At 36.3% G+C, this 25,039-nt stretch overlaps 2 long non-coding RNA genes across 6 annotated transcripts; both read left to right on the top strand.

Moving 5' to 3' along the window:
* Positions 1-12,517: 12,517 nt before the first annotated feature.
* On the top strand, positions 12,518-18,607 carry LOC120281616. 5 transcript variants are annotated; one of them, XR_005542734.1, is made up of 5 exons: positions 12,520-12,687; positions 12,777-12,843; positions 13,597-13,688; positions 16,943-17,484; positions 17,900-18,607. It is a non-coding gene; the product is annotated as an uncharacterized LOC120281616 (long non-coding RNA). The 5 variants fall into 5 exon arrangements; XR_005542732.1 differs by having other exon boundaries at positions 17,562-18,607; XR_005542733.1 differs by having other exon boundaries at positions 12,521-12,687; positions 17,665-18,607.
* A 3,027-nt stretch (positions 18,608-21,634) lies between these two features.
* On the top strand, positions 21,635-25,039 carry LOC120281617. The gene is made up of 3 exons (XR_005542736.1): positions 21,635-22,207; positions 22,290-23,904; positions 24,776-25,039. It is a non-coding gene; the product is annotated as an uncharacterized LOC120281617 (long non-coding RNA).

Below are 25,039 nucleotides of genomic sequence, written 5' to 3'. Positions count from 1 at the left end.
TGGTTATACCTTGGATAAGTAGCTTGTATTTTTTGTTCCCCTTTGCTTTCATTTAGCTTTTGCTCTTAAGGTGCTATTTATGCTGTGTTTTGTTCAGTTTGCTCACATTTGGAGTTATCTTCTTTGCCTCCATTGTTTGGGGTGGGTAATTATTGTTGATGTAAATGGTTTGGGTGGAAAATCTTGTAGTTCTTCATGGATTAATTTTTTTTTAATTTTAGTTATCAAGTCTTTGGCTGGATAGGAATTTTTTTATTTTAGAAGCCATTATCATTGGCTGGTGCTCTATTTGGGTTGATATCTATGATTTGAACTATTGCCTTTGCTTTGTTGTAGGGTGTTGCTCTGTGGATGATCTAAGATGCAAGGGAGTCCCATACTATGAACTTAATATGAAATGAGTTATTTGTTGTCTGTTGGTGCATTTGACATGCTTCTGTTTTGTAACTTGGTTTGCTGTGTCGTGCAGGTAGGTCACATAGGTTGCAGACAAGTGAGATTTCTAGTGCATTGATTTGGTAAAGGAATGGTTGGCAATAACATTAAAGCATCTCTATTAATACTTCATTGGTGAAAATTTGCTTCACTTGATAAATTTGATCACTTCAATTAGAAACTGTGGCAATCAATGGGAAATCGCAACTTGTCTTCTAAGTGTTATTTGAAGGATCTTGTTTATACTTAGAATTTGGAAGTAATTGTTTCTGTTCTGTGAGAGTATGGGGTTTCTTATCTCTTGAAGTGGATTTTTTACTTGTCATAAACTACTTTTACTGCAAGCTTCTTGTATGTCGATTTTTTCGGTGGTTTTTTGAACTTGAATTTTCTAGCGAGCAATGTGGCAGAAGTTGTCTTGTCGAACTTTGCTCTCTGTCAGTGTCTACAAAAGGGGTTTTCTATGACTAGACAAAATTTGCTTTCACCATACTAGCTGTCTTTTGTATTTTGATACATTTGTTGTTTTTTATGCTGTCGCTTCAGGAATGATTTTAGATGGAATGAGAGTCTCATACTGCTGCGAAGTGCATCAATTTTTGGGTTATTGGTCTGGATTTATTGGCAGTATGGTATTTTTTTTATTTTTTATTTTATTAAAGCCTCTAGTTCACCCTTTGGAATTTTTCATTCCTAATGGAGATGGTGTAAACTTGGTGTTCTATTATGGTTAATGAGGGAGCTCTGTTTTTCTTATGTTATGGAAATTGGAGTGTGACAGTCAGGCGTATCTGTGTTTACCAATCTTTGCTCATCTTTTGTAGATGGTTTAGTTTCTATTTTAAATTGAGTGAGATAACTTGAATTTCTTTTTTTCTTTTGGGTTGCTGCGTGCTTTCTATGGGACTTGTAGAACAGTGCAGATGGCAAGAGATGGAATTCCTTCTATGCCCGTATAAGTTCAAATTTCAGCAGTGTTTTCCATCGATTTAATAGCTTGAAGGTCATCTGTTGTCTTTCTAGTTGTGTGCTTTGTTTGATCCTGGTTTATGTAACCACAGGTCTCACTTAATAATTTTCATGGCAAGGTGGTGTTTGTGGGTTATATGACGATGCTGCAGTATTTTATTGTTTATTGAATGTTTTTATATTAATTTTGGGTTTTCAATGGAGGAATTGTGGCTCTTTTAAGATTTTTATGGTGCAGTGAAATGGAGGTCCTTTGAAATTCCTAAGAGATGGTTTTAGGTTAACTCTGTGAAAAGCTTTCGGCCTATTTTCTGCTACTGAAGGAGCTGCAATGTTAAGAATCTTACATTGCGTAGTAAGGATTCAAGAGACTGTCAATTTTTTGCTGGATTTATCTGATTGATTTCTTGGAAAAGGGCTTCTGGATTACTTCAAAATTGAACTAGTTCTGTTTTTTATTTGCTATATTGACCTTTGCAGGATAAATTGTCAATTTTTGGACTATGGAAAATGGAAATTCGTTGTTTGGTGCTTGGTTTTTGCGAGAGTTTTATGTCACTACACAAATTGTGCACTCTATAAGCTGTTGTTTTCATTTTGATCTTTTTTTGAAAAGTAAGAAATCATTGGTTTGTGGAAATTGCCTTATGGGGTCTGTATATTCGGTGTGTGAATTTCTTAAGAGGGTTTTCATGTGGCCACATAAAAAGTGCTTTCGATGAAGCCATTTTGGAAATTGTCTTAGGTCAGAAGTTCATGGTGTTTACTATGGAAGCTAATGCCTTTTAAAAGGATGCTATTCATAATTTAGGCAAGACAGCACGATTTTTCTATAATTTATTTTTGATGATTTTATTGCTGCCCTTTCTGAAGGGGACTTTGTTAATCACCAGACGAAGCATCATCGCTCCCAATCCATTTTGGTTTTATGTATTGCAGCCATTTTTATACGTGAGCTGGGATTATCAATGTGGCATAAGTTTGGCTGTTAAATTTGGGGTTTCTTATTTTTTGAAAGTGGGTTTTGTGTCAGTGCAATAATATAATTTCATTTTGTGATTTTCTAACGATCTATTCAACTGTTTGTACTCCTTGTCCGTGGTTATCAATGGCTTGTTATTTTTTAATGGACCCTGAACAGTATTATTGACAAGCATCAATAGATTATGTTTGATACTACTTTTTATATTGTATAATCTAGATATACATCTCGAGTTTGTTGAGGATTCTTTGGTTCATGTTATGGGTTTTATTGGATTTTCTCATTGAAGGTTGTATGGCCGTTTAGTTTGTTGGAAGATATTTGAACTTGGTGTTTTTAATAGAGTTTTCGACAATTTGACGTGGTTAGCTGATAGGACTTATTAGGTGTTACCTTTGCTTTGGGAACATGCATCTGGTAGCATGGATTCTAGACACTTTCAGTTGGTGTCCATGATGGAGAGTCTAATCACCAATTTGTTTTTATTTGTAGCTCTTTTTGGATCACTTCATATTTGAGCTAGATTTGATCTGTGTTTCATATATTAGCTTGTTTGATCATGTCCGCATAGTACTTTGGTTTAATTTGGTGTTGTTTGATAAATTAATAACTGGTTAGATCATGGGAAATTGGAAATTCATCATATGCATGGTATTTTTGAAAGGGGATTTCATGGCACTAAAATAAAAAAAATAATGCCACTGCATGTAGTTTTTGTATGTTTGATATATTTTGTGGTTTTTTAAGAATCAGTGTATAACTCAAATTTTTTTCATAACTTTGGGACACTAGAAATTAGTATTTTTATTAATGTTTTCCCTAGGGATTTTCATTTCAGTTGACAAATTGTGAGTTCTCTTCAAGCTAGCACGGTTTTCTCCCAGAATCCTGGGATTTGCTAGCTCTTAAGTATTGAATAGGATCTTATATAACCAATCGAATCTTTCATTATAAGCCGTTTTGTGTCTGTCATTGATTTTTTTCTGAGTTCAAGCTGTAGTTACCAATGAGGCAGATGTTGTGTTGGGGAGCTTGTGATTGCGCATATGGGGTTTTTTAGAACTTTAACTTTTTTGAAAGAGGTATTTTAAACTTGTTTTAATTAATATAAGAAATTTAATTTTCTTGTTCGTGAGGATTGTTGACGATGGCTCTTATGTAACCATAAGTCACTTATTAAAAAATTATTTAATTGCAAGTTGTAAGGTTATTATTTAACGGTGCTAATTTTTGAATGTAGGTTTTGCAGTCCATTGGGTTAGAAGTTGGTTTGTAGAACTTTTGCTTGTGCTGCTATCTTCAAAAATGGATTTTGATTCTCTAAATAAAACATTGTTTTATCATAAATGGCTTATTTAGAATTTGGGGTTTCTTCTTTCTAGAACTCAGTGTCTTTTAACTATGTTGCTTTAGTTAATTTAAAATTTTTGAACTATTTTCATGATTCCATTAAACAATAATTGTTGACAATGAGCGGTTACACTTGTTGCGTAATTTGGTAATCTTTTATTTTTCTTTTTCATTCTTTGTAGTCACTTTGGTTTTTCTTATGAATCCCTTTTGATATGCTTTGATTTTTTTAATCATGAGTCAACTCTAACTTCTATTATTGTTTGTGGAGATTTGTTTATGATGTATGCGGTTGTAAATCCTTATTTCAGGCATGTTTAATCTATTCTTTTTGTAATCCGGTTTGGTAGGTAATAGAGTGAAAGGCTGCATCTTGTAATCTGGTTTGGTAGGTAATAGAGGGGGTTGCATCTTTTGTATGTTTATGTCCTAGCATTTTTCGATAAATTAAATTTAGTGGAAATTGCCAAAAAAACCCTTTAAGTTTGTAAAATTGCCAAAAACACCCCGTTAGTTTTGCAATCCCCAAAAAACCCCCTCCTTTTTAAAAGTCTATGTTTTTTTCAAACCCCCAAACCACATAGCGGATGTGAGCGGAGTGAGTTTCAAATTTTTTTGGACGAAAAATGCCCTTGCATGGGGAGTCGTGGGCTGCGACCATCTCGGCGATTTGAGAGGAAGTGGGGGTTTTTCCGTAGGGGTAACCCGAGAGGCAATTTATTGGAGCCGTTTAATTGCTTTTTTCTCAACTCACGTCTTGACTTTTCCATTTCGAGTTTGTCTCCGAAGTTGTCTCTCTGCGTGAAGCCTACATGAATTGGCATTTCATCGACTTTTTCCCTTTCCACGGTATCTCGAAGGAGAAGTCCCCAGCTGACTAGTTGGCATTTCATCGAGTTTGCAATCTAAGGTATTGAGTATGGTTTTATGTTAAGCTGATTACATTACAAAGAAAGATTTTTTTCGGTTTTGTTTTGTGCTCTGTTTTTTTGTTGGAAGATATTGAAGTCTGCGAGGGGATTTCTCGATTTGGGGTTTTTGTTAGTCTGCGAGGGAGATATCTCGGCTAGGGTTTTGTTTTTGTTTTGCATTTTCGTATGTATACACTATCGAAATAGTTTTTTTCGATTGTTATGATTTGTGTAATATTTATAATGTACATTTCCCGTTTCGTTTGATATGGTTGCGAGTTTTACAAATGAGGGTTGGCGTTTAAGAAATGAGATGTTCTGAGTTTAACATTTGTTGTCTACTGTTCAAAGTATTCTCGTCTCTGTTTAACAAAATGGGTCTCTGTTTAACATTTTTATATCTCTGTTTAATAAGCGAGAGTTCTACCGTTTAAAACCTTATATTTCCGCTTAAACTTTTTGTCAATCTGCATGTTGAATGTGTTGTTATTATCGCGAGCTTGTGATTATGGCGGTCAACCCTAGTTAATGGGCGTTGCTATTTGACACCGGTTGTGGAGACCTTAGCTGAATTGAAAGTTAACATGACCCCTCGACACTTTGGGAGATTATTCGAAGGACACCGTTTGCGGCGTTATCTGAGTGGAAGCCATATACCAGAGAGGGCCCTTCTTGATTCTCTTTTTGCAAAGATGCGATGGTCGCACCAATAAATTCGAGGATCGGGGAAAAGCTGCTTGAGTTTCGAGACCTCAAGATGTGGCCCTCGTTCTTGAGTACAGCGTTGCGATGGCGGCGCGGTGGTCTTTCGGAAGAAGAAAACCGGTCGGTTCGAAGGGCGGTATCTATCAAAGACCTACGAAGAGCACGGAGACTCCATCAAGAGCACTACGGTGGAACTTGTTCGACGAGAGGGAGAAGAAGATAATTTTTGTCAAACTCGATGGTGTACCTCATGGGGGACGATCCTCTTCCCAAATACATCATGCTCGGTTCCGAGTTTGGATCGTTGATTACGTCGATGATCTACCGACCATGGGGCGATACGCGTAGGGCGCGAGCGGCGCACAAGTGGCTTATGGAGGATATTCCTGGCGGCCGCCCGAGTGCAAGATAGATGCGCCGGGAAGAAGACCGACACGAGGGTACATTAAGGGTTGCTCGGTCGCGCTTAGCGTGCGGTTTCTGGTGGCGGAGCGGGGAAGAAAGTCCGTTTCGGCGAGATCCCAAGGATCTTTGTGCTACGGTGAAAGTACTTACGGAAGCAAGCGACGGTGAAAAGCGAGCTTGTCATCGCTCGATGGAAAAGAGGTAATAAATCATGGACAATGTTTAACATAAGTCTTTAATGTTTAAACATTTTTATTTAGCGTTTAACTTTAGTATTTACCGTTTAACTCTTATTCATACTTGTTTAAATATTTTGTTCTCTGTTTAATTATTTTCTATAACGTTTAAATATATAGTTTTTTTATAGTTTAAAATGAATGATCTCAGTGAAATTGTTTTGGTTTACATATGTTAGTTTCACGAAATTTGGTTCCGTGAATCTTTGAAGAAAGAAATATTTGTTGGCGCCAACCGAGCGGATGGATGCCATTGCTCCGGAACCACTTGCTCGAAGGCGGGGATGAGAGGCGGCCTCTATCGTGCTTGTGGCCGGGCGCCCGTTCTCCTACTTCCGACCCACCGCGCACGCGCATTCCTCGGCCGGGAGAGCCCTCCCCTACCCGGCGATTGCAACAACCCCCTACCACGACAGCAGCGGTCCCCCGACCATGGCGGCCCCTCCGGCCAGTGGCGGCCCCACGGTGACATTAGGGCGAAGATGTCACCGCAACTCTTATGCGAGGCATGCCGGATATTGATGACCGAGTTTCCTCGGCATGTCGCTCGTGTGGGCGCTGGAAGGGCGTTCTGCAGCCATTGCGCCATCCCTCGAAAAGAAACCCGAAGCACCGGGACGAGCGAGGCGTCGGGATTTGACGACGACGACATCATCGGGAAGGTCATTCAAAGGCGGCCACATTCGAAGAGACTTGCGAAAAAGAGGAGAACAATCGCCTCTGTCTCCACCGCCGGCTGACGATGAAACAATAGCAACACCATCGGCGGCTGATGCTGTTACTGAGTCTGTCGCCGTTGATGACATGGCCATGACGGTGGAGGACATCGTAGATGATGTGGCCGTTGCCGCGGTTGAGAAGGTCGTTGACTCTCTTCTCGATGAAATCGTCGACCCGGTGGAACCGGCTGCCGAGATTGCGGCATCAAAGATGGACACAATCCCTGAAGGTCAAGAACAAGTTAAGGGTGTGTCTCCCAATGATGCTGTTGTCATGGCCACGGTTGAGAAGATCGTCGAATCCGTTGCCGTGGCCGTGGCCGACAGTACCGCAGCCAAGCAGGACACAATCCCACCACAACAAGAACCATGTAAGGAAGTGTCTGCGGTTGATGCTGTCGCCGTCGTCCCCGCATCGAAGCCAGACACAATCCCACAACAAGAACAACAATGTAAGGATGTGTCTGCAGTTGATGCTGTCGCCATCGTCCCGCATCGAAGGAAGATCTTGATGAAGACCCCGACCGAACAGCGAGAGAGATAATCAAGGCCAATCAAAAATTGGACGGGGACGGCTCGGAAAGCTTTTTATTCGAAGAAGAAGAAATGGGTTGGCACGAGTCGTCTTAACAAATCTGACGAGGGAGTTGATGAGGATCTTCCTCAGCTGCTCTATGGACGGAGTAAGTGTAACGTTTTTATGATATTGTTTAAAGAGTTTCTTATAGTGTTTAACTATTACCTAATAGTGTTTAATACCATTATGTTATCATTTAAGTTTTTAGCCTTACCGTTTAATTATATATAATATCATGTAACAATTGATAATATCATTTAAATATTTACAATATGGTCTTCTAATATACATTATCGTTTAACCTCGGCCTTTGTCGTGTGGAAGAATGATGTTGTCGGCCTCACCTGTGACGAGGTTATACTGCTGCTTGAGGGGAAGGAGATGGTCAGCGATGATGTGATGGGCGCTTTCGTATGCATAATACAAAAAGTCGCTGAGCGAAAGAGCCATATCCTTACAAGAAGCGCCTCCATCATCGAGACCGCTTCTTGTTGTTTATGTCAAAGCGGGGACGGCGCACATGACACAATTATGGCTATGATCGGGGATCTTTGTCGCATGACTGCGTGAAGTTCAAAGTGTCATCCTCCCGATAATCATGAATGGCCACTTCCATGTCGTCGTCTCGGACAATGATAAACAAGAATACAGGGCATTATTCTTCGTATCCGGGAGTGCGATAAGGGACAGCGTTGGACATGGTAAGTTCTTTAATTATGTCCGATTAATATACAGTTTGGTATTTAAATCGGTATTCTAATCTCGACTTGCATATCTCGGCAGTGGAATCTATTCGACCTTTGTGTCGATATGGAGTTAAGCGGTCGGCGGCAACAAAAGTACCCGCTCGTGCGCGACACGAAAACTCACGCCAAAAACAAGGAAGCGTCGATTGCGCCGTCTCGTCATGCGGTTTATCGAGCAGTGCGTGGGGTGAGAGTTACGACTACCGCAGACGAGGCGTTCCTTACCTCGGATTACGGTATGTTACCGCATACTTAAGGAGGGAGGCGGCCGGCGTCCATGACAAAGGGGGTCGTCATGAGCGGGTTAAATTACATTTTTTTGAATAACATGTCTTGTATATCGATTGTCGATTTTGTTTTTCAAATGTAAATCTGGACAAAATTCAATTCATTGTTTTCGTGTTCGAAGAACATAACTTGTATATCTTAATGTAAAATTTTGTTTGTTTTTGAATTGTAAAGCGGGTTAAATTTCATTCGGTTTTCATTTCATTGTTTAATTTACGTTGTAGTTGTGTACATTTCCGTTTCATTGTTTAAATATACCATATATCGTTTAAACATCGGTTGAAATATTTCAAAATTACGAGTGTATCCGTTTAAAAATAACAATGTCTCCGTGTAAATACATTCAATTAGATTATAAATACACAATGTTTCCACTATCATCGTCGGTTTATTAACAATGCCTGAGTCGTGACAGTTTTCATTGCAAGATAAAGTCGATTGTGACGGATCCTTGGCGGCAGGCTGCAATGTAACTTCGCGGACATCAAAGCGCTGCGACTCGATCCTCTTTCGTCTAGGCCGCCCGGTGCCTTCTAGTCGCGGGTGCATAAAGCGAAAGCTCACGATTTCAGTCGAAGGCTGTCGTCGTCGGGTATGGGGAATATAGCTTCCTTGTATGCCGGTTTGTAATTGTCGGCGGTGAAGTATCCCGCTAATAAATCGATGTACGTTGGTGTGCATGCGCATTATTCTGCTGCGAAAGCATGTTTGCAAGGGATACCATAAACTTGCCACCGTCGACATGAACAAGTTCGATGGCGAGATCCGCGGAGTTCTTTGCATTGGTCGATCACTTCGTAGCGATCGTCGACACGACGACCAACACGAAGATTTCGAGTGTCCTCAACAATGATCTCTAACCCGAATGTATGTCGGGCGTAAGTAGGTCTCCCATTTGGTCGCTTGCTCACGCGGGTTACATAACATGCGCATCAACTTGAACACGGCAAATAAGGTTAAACAAAAGGCGAGTGATGGTTAAATAATTCGTCAACATGTTTAAACATTATTGTAATTAAATAAAGCGAAATGATTAATATTTAAAAGTCGAGAAAAGTGTAATTAAACAAAGATTGAGAATGTTTAAAGGGTAATACTAAATGTTAAGTGTAAATCAACATTCGCGAGACCTTATGGAGTCGACCATTTTCGTCACTGGGTAAATGGCGAGCTTCCTTGATCCAAGCATTGAGCGACTCAGCGACGTTCGAATACATCTCACCCCAGCGATCACCTCCGAGCGAGATAATTCGACCAATGTCCCATATCCGATTTATTAATCAACGGTGATGAGCTTCGGGTGATATGACCTGCGGTTCATTCACGGTATCGTCGAAAATCTTTAGCCGTGGATGCCCACGCAATGCGGAAGCATATAGACCGACACTCTTCCCAAGAAGTCGAGGCGTGAACATTAGCACTCTTCCCTCCCGTTGAATCTAGCAATACCACAAAAACTCTCCATAATATATCGATTGAAAACCAAATCGTACAAAACCAAATGAAATGAAGAACAAAAGCGAAGGCGGCGAAGAAGAAGTAGAAGATGTAAAGAACAAAGCAGCGATCGAGAAGGCAAACAAAAAAAGTGCAGGTTGTATGCATAGAGGTTAGACTAGGCGTGATGTGATTGGGCGGTATTTTTCCCTCCATCCCAAGGGCAAAAAGGGAAATATATGTCATTGTCGCGAGGAAGACATATTGTCATCGTTCGAATGAAAGTTCTCAACTCAACATGAGTCTACGTGTAAGCGTCAAGCTTTTTATGTTTAAAGCAGGATACATATAGTGTTTAAAATAACGAGTTAGCTGTTTAACTAAAAGTCTATATCATGTAAATAATATGTTATTGTTTAAATTGAATGCTTTTCAGCTGACATCGGCGTTGCTAGATGGGTACCTCCTGAGTCATTTGTTTAAAACATATTTACGTATTTTCTTAAACACCGTTGTCGTTGTTTAAAGAGTAACTTGAGTATTGTTTAACTTTTTCTATTGTTTACAATGAGCGTTTTTGTTTTCCCACATTGTTTTTACTAGGTCTCTGTTTAAATTTCGAAGTTCACGGTCAAATCACGATTGTTTCGTTTTATTTATAAAAAGATTTACAACATTTACAACATTTACAAAAGATTTACAACATTCTAACATTTACAGCGTCCGCTCGGACTTTGGACACTCCACGACTCGACCCTCGTATAGCTGAAACAAGTGTGCATGCGTTCGAATGCTCCGACGGTTTGCATAACAAGCGCATCGACTTGAACACGCAAAAGCGTACAACATTAAAAAAAGGTTAAACAACACACATTCATGAAAAGCGACTATTAATCAATGTGTCATGGTAGGGACTTAAAGCGGCGATCACGATAGTTAAACACGGAGCGTAACGGTTGTACCGCGGCGTCATTTTTCTTAAACGTTAACAGAAAGTCTCAAGTGGTAAATGTCGACCCCGTCTTAAAGGATGTTTCATGATCTCCCTCCTCTAGAGAATCCTCCGCAATCACGCTAATGCGTGAAAACTTTCTTTTCTTACCCAAGTCGAAATGCTCTCTTAATTGCTTTCCGTCGTCCATCGTGGAGAATCCTGCGCATTCGAGGCGATTATGAGGAGGATTTTCGACAAGCGAAAAAGATAGTTTAACTAGTTCGGTGATTACGGCTAGTGATTCTCAAGATAAGGAAGAAGGCTCACGAAACATCCTTTCAGATAGAGTGGTTGTCCATGGGAAGAGGAGGAAGAGGAGGAGGAGGAGGAGGATGATGAGGACAACGAGGGTGGTTGTCCATGGGGAGGGTTCTTCACGGTTATTTATGGTGTGAAGTTCGCAAGCGGTGACTCTTACGTGTCCAGAAAAAGTTAAGCGCATGAGTGGCCGACATTGGTCGATGAGAGCGAGCGTGTGTTCGGGAAATTTATGTTACGAGTGCATAGAATTAATGCCGTCGTTAATTCTTCACGCAGGGGATCTCATAACCTTGCCACTGCCCGCGTGCCAACAATTCGGATCAAGCGAAAAAGATCACCGTTTCTGCGAGACTTTGAGAATTTACGTTTATGAATAGTTATACATGTAAAGATAATGTTAAGCGGAGATGGGAAGTATTAAGCGGATATGACAATTATTAAACATATTAGTAAAAATATTTAAGCGGATAATAGCAAATAGTTAAACATTATTTAAAATATACAAATAGATAACCATAAGCGAGGAAGAACTTTTACAGCGAAAATGAACTGAAAGTCGTAATTCATCGTTCTTCTCGTCGTAATACAACTTTACAACCATAAGCGAGGAAGGCGACAATGGCACATGCTCTGCCTCGACAGATAAAAATCGACTACAGATTTCGTTTTGAAGATGAAGTGCACTTGACCAATCCGATGGAAATCAATTTCATTTTACGTTAGAAACCGAGTTTATATATTTCGGGTATGATAATGAGGAGAACAACAAGATGTAATCTGACTCCTTGGCATTGTCTATCGAAACCAAAGCGAAAGCCCGTTGAGGTTGAGCATGATGTGATTTGGTGCTTTTCCTTTCCCACCATTTTGAGGGGCCAAAAATGGGATTTCTAACATGGACCCGATTTGAGTGAGCAGTGGGGGTAAAAGGGAATTTAAACTACTGGAAGAAATCTGTCAGTGGTGTGTAAAAGTAGGAGGGGGTTTTTGGGAAGTTTTGAAAATTACGAGGGGTGAACAGTAATTTTCCCTTAAATTTATGAACATGTTATTAACCATATTTAGTTTTACCCAATGGTTAAAATGAAAGCCGTATTTAAGGTGTTTTGCCTTTGTGGGGTGAGGTTTTCTATTTAACTTAAGTTATATATATATATATATATATATATAAATATTAAAAAAAGAAAGTAGCAAGTAATAAAATAGTCATAAAATTCATCATAAAAATATTAGTTCTTTAATTTTTCATAGTTTAAAACTTATTTCATTCTAAATAATTGGTTTGTAGTCTCTCCCTAAAAATATAACATAAACACCACCATCCCTTACTAATCACTATCATTAGCAAATTTTTTCGCAAAATCTGCAAAATCATTATTTTCTTTTTCTGACAACATCAACAAGCTCTTTCTTTTCGGATCCTTCATCCACTAAGGCCACTGGCCTTTTTCTTTTACCAAGAAAATTTTTATAATATGTTAAAAAATATAATGAGTAATACTAGTCCTTTCTCTTCTTCTCTTCTCCTTCTCTTTTTCCTTCTCTCTTTTTTCACTCAGCAACAACTCTTGTATATCTCTTCTATTTTTTTATAACTTTGATAATTGCTTCTTTCGTGAGATTCACAATATGTAATGGATTGTAAGAGAGGTACTCCTTGTTGATCACTCTGGTAAATTATATTCAAGGTTTTCTAAACTACTTTGGGCTTTCCAAGATCTCCATAGTCAAATCCAACACTAAGCTTTTGATCTTTTTAAGGAATTGCTGCTCTCTTAAGATTCTGATGGTGCAGTGAAGTGGAGGTGCTTTGGAATTCCAAGATATGGTGCAGTATTAGGAAGCTTACATGTAGCATAGTTTCAAGAGATTTCATTTGTTGGTTGATGTACTTGATCAATTTTCTTGGAAGGGGGTTTCTTGATCACTTCAAAATTTATCTAGAGCTGATTTCTATTTGATATATTGATCTTTTAGAAGTTGTGAATATGTTTTCTTTGCAGGATAAGTTATCAATTTGTTATTTTTGGGAAAATTGAAATTCATCAGATGCTCTACCAAAATCTGGACATGTTAGTGCTGGACATTGGTATCTTCCAAAGGGAATTTGTTTTGATCTTTAGGACCTAGTACTTTTCTACTATTTGTTTTTTATTAAACTGATAATTTTGATTATCCTAGCTTTAGGAATCAAGAACCATTGACAATGGTGGTGCACATGATATGTAGCTTTTAAGTTGGTTGTTTTATTAAACAACGCCTTCTTGGACAAGTCATAATGAGTCTTTGTTCATAATTTTTCGTAGATGTTTCATGATTATGTCTCCTGAAGAAGGTAGTATGGAGCATTAACTTATGATGGGAGGCTCTTTGTTTGTTACACTCAACTGATGGTGATTATGGGATGGTCCACCAATATAGGGAACTTTAGGGTTGGTGTTTGGAGGCTTTGATCAGGGATCTATCTTTTTTTAAGGGATGGTTTTTGCATCACTTCAAACTTGAACTTCTTCTGATTTACGTTAGCTATATTGGCCTATTTGATTTTGTTTAGTTTATTGTTGGTATTTTGGAACTTCAGGGTTGTACCCACATGCATGGTCAAAATCTGTTAATGGGGTTGATTACTACTGGAATAGGGTTATATGCCACTAAAGAAAGCATAGTTTCAAGGTGAGCTGTTTTCTTGGTTTGGTTTATTATTTTTTTCTGTATTTGTAACTTTTCTGTCTGTAGTTATCAGTAAAGCAGATGTACGTGAATTAAAGCTATGACATTTCCTCTTGTTCCAAAGGGGCTTTGATATCACTACAAAACATTGGGTTTATCTCGGTGATTGTTTTTCTATTGTGATCTGTATATTGTTGGCACTTTGGAATTTGTGGGTGTTGATGCTTGTTCATAGTGCTTGTTTACTGCAAGAACTTCCTATTGTTGGTATGTTTGAACTTGAGTTATCTAGTTTGTCTATAAGGCAAAAGTTGGTTTTGGGAGGTTCTGTTTTATTGGAATTGATGGTTTGTTAGTTCTAGAATTTGGTTCCTTCTGAAGGGAGTTTAATATCGCCAAACAAAACATGATTTCATTGCACTTAACTTCATTGTTGGTATTTGGACTTTAGGTATCTAGTTCTCTTCGAGGCAGAAAGTTGGTTTTTGGAGCTTGTGCTCTACCAAAATCTGGGCTTGTTAGTTTTGGACCTTGGTATCTTCTGATCTTCTGATATCTAGAACCTATTACTTTTCAACTGCTTGTTTTTATTAAACTTAAAATTTGATTTTCCTATCTTTTGTAATTGAGAATCATTAACAGTGGTGGTACTTGATGGGTAGCTTGTAAGTCGGTTGTTTTTGTTAAATAGCGCCTGCTTGGACAAGTCGTAATGAGTGTCTAACGGGCGTCTATGTGCACCATTGTTTTCAACTGATGGTGATTATGGGATGTTGTACTGACATAGGGAACTTTAGACTTGGTGTTGGAGGCTCTAATCAGGAATCAATCTTTTTTTGGAAGGGGATTTTTCATCACTTCAAACTTGAACTTGTTTAGATTTATGTTAGCTATATTGGCCTTGATTTTGTTCGGTTTATTGTTGGTATTTTGTAACTTCGGGGTTGTTGCCATGCATGAGGCCAAAATAAGTCTCTAGATCTTTTGGCTCTCAGAGTTTGGGGTTTATTACTCCTGGACAAGTGTTGTATCCCACTAAATAAAGCATTGTTTGACAACAAGTTGTTTTCTTAATTTGGTTAATTTATTTTTTGTATTCTCATATCCCACTGAACACAGGATTGTTTGACAACAAGTTGTTTTCTTATTTTGGTTTATTTATTTTTTGTATTTTCAATTTTCAGGTTTGTAGTTATCATTAAATCAGAAGCAGGTGAACTTAAACTTTGGCAGATAATTTTTTCTTGTTCAAAAGGGGGTTTGGTATCACTACAAAACATCTTGTTCATTGTTAATTTTATATTATTGGTACTTTGGAATTTGTAGTTGTTGAAGTTGGTTCATGGTGCTTGTTTGCTGCAGGAGATCTCTTTTCTTATAACTGAGTATCTTCTAAAGGTTATCACTAAAGAAAATGTGATTCAATACAACAAACTGTTCTCTATTTTAATGTATTTATTGTTGTATTTTTGAACTTCAGGTATCTAGTTGTCTATGAGGGAGGATTTTTTTTCCTTGGCGCTTTTGTTCAATTGGGATTTAAGGTTTTTTGGTTCTAGAATTTGGTATTTTTTGAAGGGGGTTTGGTATCACTAAACAAAACTTGTTTTCATTAGTGTTAACCTTTCTTTTTTGATGTATTTATTATTGTTGGTATTTTGGACTTCAGGTATCTAGTTCTCAGATCTTTGATAGAAAGTTGGTTTTTGGAGCTTGTGCTCTACCAAAATCTTAGGTTTGTTAGTTCTAGAACTTGGTATCTTCTGAAGGGAGTTTCTTCTGAACTCTAGAACCTAGTACCTTTCAACAACTTGTTTTTATTAACTTGAAAATTTTGATTTTTCTATCTTTAGGAATTGAGAATTATTGACAATGGTGGTTAATCTATTTATAGAGATTGTAAGTTGGTTGTTTTTTAAAAAGCTCCTTTTCCCCATTTCATTTTGTTATCTGCTTTTCTGAAGTACTTATCTTAGTATGTTATTTAATATGTTATTTGTGTGGTTTTTTTATAGGGTTCAATGGTTCGAGTCATCTTCAGGGTTGTTATGGTCTGGGGTATAAATTCGTTGTTGATGCCTTTTGCAGTACTAATTTAATATGTTATTTAATTTGTTATTTATGTGGATTTTTTTCATAGGGTTCAATGGCTAAAGTCATCTTCTGTAATCTCATTGTTCTTTATGGAATTTAGAAGAATTTATGTAGCATGGTGTGGCTTTAGGATGATTTTAGATGATGAGAGTGTTACTCTGTTCCGCATGTTTATCAAAAGGTATTTTCTTTTTCAATATGTTGAATTTGAAATAATTCTGTTTGGTGAACTGGATTTCTAGGGTGATGAAGGCAGTTGACAGGTGATCTGTCTGTGTTGATGATTTGGGTAATTTGACAGAAATAGAGAATTGATGGTAAACCATCATTATTGATGCTTTTTATATAGTTCAGTGACGCTCTCTGAAAAATGGCTGTTGGTTTGAAGAGCTTATGGATGATAGGTTTGATTTGGTAAGGAGGATTGTGGGTATTAATTATTGAAGGAAGTTTACTTTGGTGGTTCTTGTATTTTGTTCGATTAATACGTTTTTTTTGGCCATGTGCTTTATTGTTTAATAGTCCTAAGGTAGGATGCGCTTCGTAGCTTGGATTCTAGAGACTTCATTTTGTTGTCTAGACGATCTAACTGAGGATCAGATCTTTTCATAAAGTGGTTTCTGAATTACTTCACAGTTGCTCATTTTGGTTACTGTTTGATATGTTACCTTGGTTGAAAATGCATGTGGTGATTCAGTTTTATACTGTAAACTTATCAACTTGTTTGATAAAAAAATTGGAACTTCTTTTTATATGCCTGGTGATCGGTTTGCTGGTAAGAAGGATTTATAACAATATGCAGGATTTTTACCCATTCTGTTTTGTTTGTAATTCAATGTTTTACTTACTGCTACAAGTGAAACAAGATTTTGTTGTAGAAAGTTATTTTTGTATTTTGATCTATTTATAGTTGGTATTTTTGAACTTCAGGTGGTAAGAAGGATTTATGTCGGTATGGTGTTGTTTATGTTATTTTTTGTTTGGTTTGTTCATCTTTGGAGTCATCTTCAGTACCTCCATGGTTTGGGGTGGAAAATTTTGCATGGTTCATTTATTTATTTATTCATTTATTTATTTATCAAGTCTTGGGCTGGATTGGGTTTGTTTATTTTAGAAGTCTGTTGATATCTATGATTTGAACTATTGCCTTTGCTTCTTTGTAGGGTGTTGCTCTGTGGATGATCTAAAGATGGAAAGGAATCGAGTCCTATACTATTATGAACTTAATATGAAATGAGAGATTTGTATTGTCTGTTGGCACATTTGACATGTTTCTGTTTCAACAATGGGAAATTATAGCTCATCACTGTTATTAGAATGATCTTTTTTACAGGGAGAATCTGAAAATAACTGATTGTTTTTACAGGGAAAATTTGGAAGTAACTCTGTTCTTTCAGAGTATGGGTTTTCTTATCCTTTCAAGTGGGTTTCATATTTGGCATAGAATTTTTGTGATGTTTTTGAACTTCAGGTTTCTGGCAAGCAATTTGTTAGGAAGTTGTCTTGTGGATTTTTGTCTCAGTGTCTGCAAAAGGGGTGTTCTACGAGTAGACAAAATTTGCTTTCATTACAACCAGCTATCTTTTGTATTTTGAAACATTTGCTGTTGTGTTGTATGCCTTTACTCCAGGGATGATTTTAGATGGAATGAGGATCTCATACCACTACAAAGTGCATCCATGATTGGGTTTGGTTTATATCTCAGGTATGCAATATTTTTTATTTATTTATTTTAAATTTCACCGTTTTAATTATACTTTTGGGTTTTTGAGATCTCTCTAGTTAAACCCCAAGCTTTTAATGCTGTGAGGAATTGTTGCTCTTTTAAGATGAATTTGATGCAATAAAATGGAGGTACTTTGACATTCCCAAGAAATGGTTTTAGGTGAACCATATGGAAAGTTTCAAAATATTTTCTGCTACCGAAGGAGTTGCACAGTTCGAAATCTTACATCGGGTAGCAAGGATTCAAGAGACTGTCATTATTGCTGGATTTATTTGATTGATTTCTCTGAGAACAGTTTTTTGATGACTTCAAAATTGAACTAGTTGTGGTCACTATCTACCATATTGGCCATTTTGAAGTTTTGATCATGTTTATGTATATTTGTGCTTTGCAGGACGCATTGTCAATTGGCTAGACTACTGAAAATTGAAATTCATTGTTTGATGTTTTGTTTTCACAGCAGGGGCTTCTTGTTACCACCCAAAATATGCTCACTGTTAGATGTTAATTTTATTTTGACCTATTTTGACGAGTAAGACCAAAATTATGGGCTTGTAGAAATTGCCTTCAGTTAGAATTTAGAGTCTCTTGACCGTGGAAATCAGAAGACTCTGGTTTGTGGAAATTGTCTTCTATCAGAATTTGAAGGTTCTTACTATGTGAACTAGTACCTTTCAGAGGGTGATTTTATTCATAACTGGAGAAGACAGAGCACTGGTTTTCTTTTCTGGTTTGATTAATTTATTGCTGCCATTTTCAAACTGCAACAACTAGCTTCTTTCAAAGTTGACTTTGTCTATCACAGATAAAGCGTGATTCCTTCCTATCTGGTTTTGATGTATTGCGGCCATTTTCATTCATCATGTTGCAGTTATCAATGTGGCAAAAGTTGACTGATAACTTGGTGGTTTCTCATCTTTAGAAAGGGGGTTTCATTTCTATGCAATAACATAATTTCTCTATGTTGTTCTAAAGATATATTTATTGTTTGTACTCCTGGTTAGCAGTTTTCAATGGTTTATTCTTTTTGAAGGGACATTGAACAATATTATGAATTTGTACTTATGGTTTGTTGTTATCAATGGTTTATTATTTTTGAACAGACCCTGGACAATATTATCAACAATGTTTGGTACTGATTTTTATATAGTGTGATCTAGATATTTTTTGTGTTTGTGGAAGGATTTGCCACTTGGGTGTTATTGTTTTAGTAGAGTTTCTGTAGAAGGTGTTCTGGCCATTTGGTTTTCTAACAGAAACTAGAAGCTTGTAACTGCAAGTCTGCACCAACTAATTTCTTTCAAAGTTGACTTTGTTTATAATATAAACAGACGAAGCATGATTCCTCCCATTCTGGTTTTGATCTATGTATTGCAGCCATTTTCATACGTCAGGTTGCAATTTTCACTGTGACAAAAGTTGACTGACAAATCAACAGTTTCTCATCTTTAGGAAGTGGGTTTCATGTCAATGCAATAACATAATTTCACTGTGATTTTCATACATCAGGCTTGCAGTTGCCAATGTGGCAAAAGTTGACTGATAAAAACTGTTTTTTAATGGTTGGAAAGGGGGTTTTGTGTCATTGCAATAACATGCTTTCACTGTGATTTTCATACATCAGGCTTGCAGTTGCCAATGTGGCAAAAGTTGACTGATAAAAACTGGTTTTTTCATGGTTGGAAAGGGGGTTTTGTGTCATTGCGATTACATGATTTTACTATGTTGTTTTCTAAGACAGTCTAATTGGAGCACTTCATATTTGTGCTATACTTGATTTATGTTTGATTTATCAGCTTCTTTAAACATGTCAACATGGTAATGGTTTTATTTGGTTTTGTTTGATAAATTAATACTGGTTAGATCACGGGATTGGAGCACTTCATATTTGAGATAGATTTGATTTATGCTTGATATATTATTAGCTTATTTGAATATGTCTTCTTCATATTTGTACTGTTAGCATTTGGGGTTTTTCGAACAGTTTTTGGGACATTTTTTGGTTAACCGGAAGCTATTTTGTGCATTTGTCTGTTTATCAGTGCCAATTTTAATTTCGTAGTTTCGTAGTCCTTTGGGGCAGAAGTTGGTTGGCTGACCTTGTGCTTATGTTACTTTCTTATAAAATGGGTTTTGGACCTTTTGGTTCTCTATGCCATGTTATCCATCTAGAACTCAGTATAATGTAAGGAGATTGTTTTAGTTGATTTAAAAATTTTGAAGTGTTTTCCAGCTCATTTAGAATTTGAGAATTTGAGGTTCTCTATGTAACTACGTGGTTTTTGTTAATTTAAAATTTTTGAACTGTTTTTTCGCTAGTTTAGAATTTGAGAATTTGGAGTTTCTTTCTCTCTAAAACTTAGTTCATGTAACTAGGTTGTCTTAGTTAATTTAAAACTTTTCTGATTCCGAGGGCAAGGGTGGTTTTCCTTGTTTTGCAATGTTTTTTTTTTAGCCCACTGGTTTTCTGATGAATATCTTTATATGTTACTCACGATCATGGGTCATTTTTACTGCTGTTACTGTTTGTGGAGGAGATTTGTTTTTTATGGAATGCTTTTAGTGAAGTGTTTCTCTTTTTTCATTAGTTGAGGCATGTTTGATTTGTTGTTTTTGTAATCAGTTTTTTTCGTGCTTATCAATATGAAGGACGATTACTGTTATTAATCATATTTGGTTTACCTTACTGAAGTTATCAGTATTTCTTCTGATTTCATATGTGTTTCACTAATTGGTTTGTTTAGTTTTTAAGTTGGTGAACAAACTTAAATAAGTGAGGATTTGTTTAGTCTCATAAATTGGATGTTTTCAGTTATTAATTTCAAGGAGAACCAAAGATAGGTGATGATTTATTATGCTTCACAAACTTGTTTAGTTCAACTATGAAGTTTGATAAAAAAATGAGGAGTTGGAAATTGTCTTCAATAATATTAAAATGGTTTTATTAGGAGGAAAGCAGGGAGTACAGATAGCGAATGGTCTTTCTTAGAAATCAAGTATGGTGTGCAGATAATGAATATGTATCTCAAGATTTGGTGCGTTGTTGCTTATATTTTAATTTTTGCTTTCTTAACCTAGCTGAGTTTTTTTGTTTTTTTGTTTTTTTTTGGGTTGAAAATCTTCTTTTTCCATCATTGTATTAAATTTTCAAATTGATTATTTTTTATGTACTGTAATGGGTGGTGGAATTGTTTCAAAAAGAAAATTAACAAGATGCGTTTTTTATATATTAAATAAGTTTTTTTCTTTCTTTTTTAAGTTGGTGGTTTGACAAGTTTGGTAAATCTATTTATTTAGATGGATTTAATGCTTGCATTATGGGATTTATTTGTCATTCCCATGGCTCTTAATTTTATCTTGTTTCCACTATGGGTTAGGCTCATCTTTCCGAAGGTCTAACTGTAGTGGCGGTTGGCCTAAAGTTTATAAAGCCTAGTATTGAACAAGGCGTAAGATATATATATATATATTATAGATCAAATTTGTAGTTTGTTAATGCTTCTTTAATTTCTAAAACATTTTTCAGTTGGTTCAATCAACCAAACTGTTTTAAGGCAAGATTTTGCATTTAAGTTTTGGTGCTTTTGGAGGATCAAGATCTTTTCTGATTGGCCTTTAACCAATGCAACAGGACTTCTTAAACCCACTTTTGGATCAATGGTATCTATATTTCTGCATAATTTTTTCTTACGTCTTGGTGCTTTGAGATTCTCATGTGTTTGGGGTTTGGTCATATAGTTTTAATACTGCTCATTTCCGTTAAAATGTTTTTATCCTGCTAGGGAATTCCTTCCTAATATAATTTTGATGTTAACCACAACAGCTTTGAGGAATCCATCAATGAATCAATTTTGTGTGATTACCATTATCTGAATGTAGCATGGTGTATTTTTAAGTAAAATTTACATATCTATAATGATGTATCTAAATAAAATTTGGATATCCGTACCATGTATATCTTTTCTTTAAATACAGTGCAACATACTCGGAACAGGAGTGCATGAGATTTTATTTTATATTATTTATTTGAAAAAGGGAGTTTTGGTTTCACTTTTTTTTTCTTCTATTCATCGAGGAAGAACTTATTTTACTAAAATATTTATCATCTTTTACAAACATGATTTGAATTTTTATATATTTTATATGTTTTTCATTCTTTTATAAATTTGAATGACAAATATTCTTGGATATGTGGAGACTCATCACTTGTATCTGTTCTTAGTAACATTCAATGAGTTTCCAGTTGTGGAAATATTTGTAAAATTTTTTGTATCAAGTTTAGGCACGGCCTTGTTTTACTACTGCAATTGATTTTTTGCTGATTATATGTTCAGGGTAGTTGGTGTGTATTATGAAGGATTAGTTTGTTGATGTCATGTCTTAGTCAGGTTTTATTTCTACTCAAGGTTATCTGGCAATTCAGTTTGTCTGTCTGGAGAGATTAAATATTGACGGTGGCCAATTGCTGCTGCTTGAATGAGTTTGGAGTCGAGTTCTTCTGTTAATACTTTTTTTTATTATTATAATTTTTTTTTTTATTTTATGTCTTGCTTCTTGATGGGTGTAGTTTGATTGTGTTTACCGTATTTGGTTTTGTAAGTAGTCTTTTGATCCATGTGCTTAATTAATTAATAATGTTTAGGAAGGTGTGATGCTTTGGTTTTCCACAATAAATGGCGTGGTTGCTATGTGGTTTTTCAGGGTAAATTTTCAATTGGTTAGATCATGAAAAATGGCTGTACTTTTGAGGAGCATTTAGATGACTTTGTGATTATTCCTTGCAGGATTGACTTTGTGGCTTGACACATTCAAGTCGGACAAGCAATGGTGTTTCTAGTGGCAGACGAGTAGTAACTATTGAAGGATGTTCACTTTGATAGTATTTTTTATATTTTTCTTGATCAATGCACGTTTTTGGTCTAGTATGCTTAATTGATTAATTTCCTCCAGGTAGGGTACATTGGTAGTGTGGATTCTAGTGACTTCCATTTGGTGTTCAGAAGATCTGATTGAGGATTTGAGCCCTTCAAAAGGAGGTTTTTGAATCACGTCACTTCATAGTTGAAATCGTTCTGATTACTGTTTGATTTATTGCTTCAATTGAATATGTCGGGTGCTTGGATTGCTGATGTGAAGGTCGCTGGTGAAATTATTTCATTACCATCTTTTGTTTTATTTTTATTTCTGTTTGTATTTCTGAAATTTAGGTTTTCTTTTTTGAGGTAGCGCATTTGTTTTGGGTACAAAATGTCACAGGATCAAATCCTGTCATCCCTACCTTTTACTACTACTATTCTATGGAAAGTTAGGAGGGAGTAATTTAAATCGATTAAAATTTGATTTTGAAACTTCTTTTGTATGTCATTGCTTTAGGGATGATTTTAGATGGAATAAAGGCCTTCGCTGCAAACTACATCAATGATTGTGTAATTGGTCTAGATTTAATGATGATATGTTTTTTTTTTCTCAGTTGATGATGATTTTAGCAGCATTTAATTGTTATTCTTATTATTATCTTGTCATAGCTTTTAGTTTATTCTTAGGATTTTTTCTATTGCTAATGGAGATGGCGTAAACTAGCAGTTTCCTTTTGGTCAATGTGGGAGCTCTGTGATTCTTATGTGATGGAAATTTGAGAGCAAAGGTTCTAGGAGCATTGTGGTATTTGTGTTCAATGATCTTTGCATTTTTTTGATAATTTTGTTTGTACTTTGAATTGAGAGAGATAACTTGATGCTTCTTCCTTCTGGTCACTGTGTTTACTTTCTTGGGGCTTAATAGAACTGTGCGGATAGTAAAAGGTGGGAATTCCTTTGGTTTTATGCCATCATAAAAGATTGAAGTTTATTAGTGTTTTCCCTTGAACTGATGGCGCTGAAGATCTGTTGTTGTTTCACTTAAGGTCATTACTTTTAAGTTGTGTGTTTTGTTTGGTCCTCATTTTATGTGGTCATAAGTCTCATTGAATGATTGTTATAAGTTGGTGGTTGTTTTGGCTTCAGATCTCCACAGTTTCATGCAAACGTAAGCTTTTGTTGTTTTAAGGAATTGCTGCTCTATTAAGCTTCTAATGGTGCAATGAAATGGAGGTATTCGAAATTCCAAGATATGGTGCAATATTTGGAAGCTTCCGTGTAGCATGGATTCAAGAGACTTACATTTGTTGGTGGATGGACTTGATCAATTTTCTTGGAAGGGGGTTTCTTGATCACTTTGAAAATTAACTAGATCTGATTTCTATTTGATATAGTGCCCTTTTTTAGAAGTTGTGAACATGCTTGTGTTTAATTTTCTTTGCAGGATAAATTGTCAATTGGCTATATTTCGGACAATTGAAATTCATCTTGTGCTTGGTTGTCTGGAGGGGTTTCGCATCATGATTAAAAATATGATCACCCTGTAAGCTGTTTTATTTGTTTTGATCTGTTGTGACTGGGGTTGTCAAACGATCAAGCTGTTCGTCAGCAGCTCGAGCTCAGTAAAAGCTCGAATTCGGCTCGGAATTTTGAGCTTTCGAGCCGAGCTGGAGCTTGAATTTTGAGCTCGAAATTAACTCGAGCTGAGTCGAGCTCGATCTTGCTAGGCTCAATAGCTCGAAATTATATATATATGTATATATTAATATATATATATATATATAATAATTTATTATAATATATAAAATCAACCTCTACCTTCTTTTCCTTGTTATTTTGATCGTTAGGGTTTCTAGATGCTTCCATAGAGAGATTTGAAGGCAAAGTTGCTTCCATAGTAAGGAAGCACCATGTTCATCGTCTTCGTCCGTCCTTTCCTACTACCTCCATATTTGATCTCAGCATCATGAGTATCTTCTCTCCCTCTTTTTCAATCCATCCATCCATCAATCTATCACTCCACCGGTGAGTCGGCTCACATTTTTCCGTTCAACAGCTCAAGCGCAGCATCCATGGCCTAGAGCCTGTAGGGCTTTCCCATCCAGAAATTTCGAGATCACTGCCCCACGCTCGGGCAGGACACCCACAATGCTCTTCGATTACTCTACTGCTTCTTATTATGCTAGTTGAATTCATGCCTTTTTCTTGTTTTTTCCAAGCTCTGATAAAAAATTCACTTTTGATATGAAGACACCCAATGAGTTTATTTTTTTTGTAAATTTGGTCTGAAATAGAATTGGTTTTGTTTGCATCTTAGCTAACTAAACCTAAAATTCACTATTTGATTATTATTATTATTATTATTATTTTTGTCAGAAATATAATTGGTTTATAACTATTTTGTCATTTTATAGGGATGCCAACTCCTATATCTCGTTAATCAATTGCAATTGCAAGTGTTAATGAGTCAGAATTTCAACATGAAGAACATGAGAAGAAAATGAAGTAGAAGTGGAACATGCCATTAACTTTGAAGCATTGAATGCTCAGACTTTTAGGTGTTTGGTTTATGATATTTAAAAATTTTATGGATGATTTATGGATTTGTAATGTTCATGAACTAATTAAGATGTTCTTTCAAGTATTTTTTGATAGATTACAAAATTTGTCATGTGTTT

The sequence above is a fragment of the Dioscorea cayenensis genome, chromosome 18 (assembly GCF_009730915.1).
Source record: "Dioscorea cayenensis subsp. rotundata cultivar TDr96_F1 chromosome 18, TDr96_F1_v2_PseudoChromosome.rev07_lg8_w22 25.fasta, whole genome shotgun sequence".
NCBI classification, from domain to species: Eukaryota; Viridiplantae; Streptophyta; class Magnoliopsida; order Dioscoreales; family Dioscoreaceae; genus Dioscorea; species Dioscorea cayenensis.
This window is presented reverse-complemented; position numbering and strand designations above follow the sequence as displayed.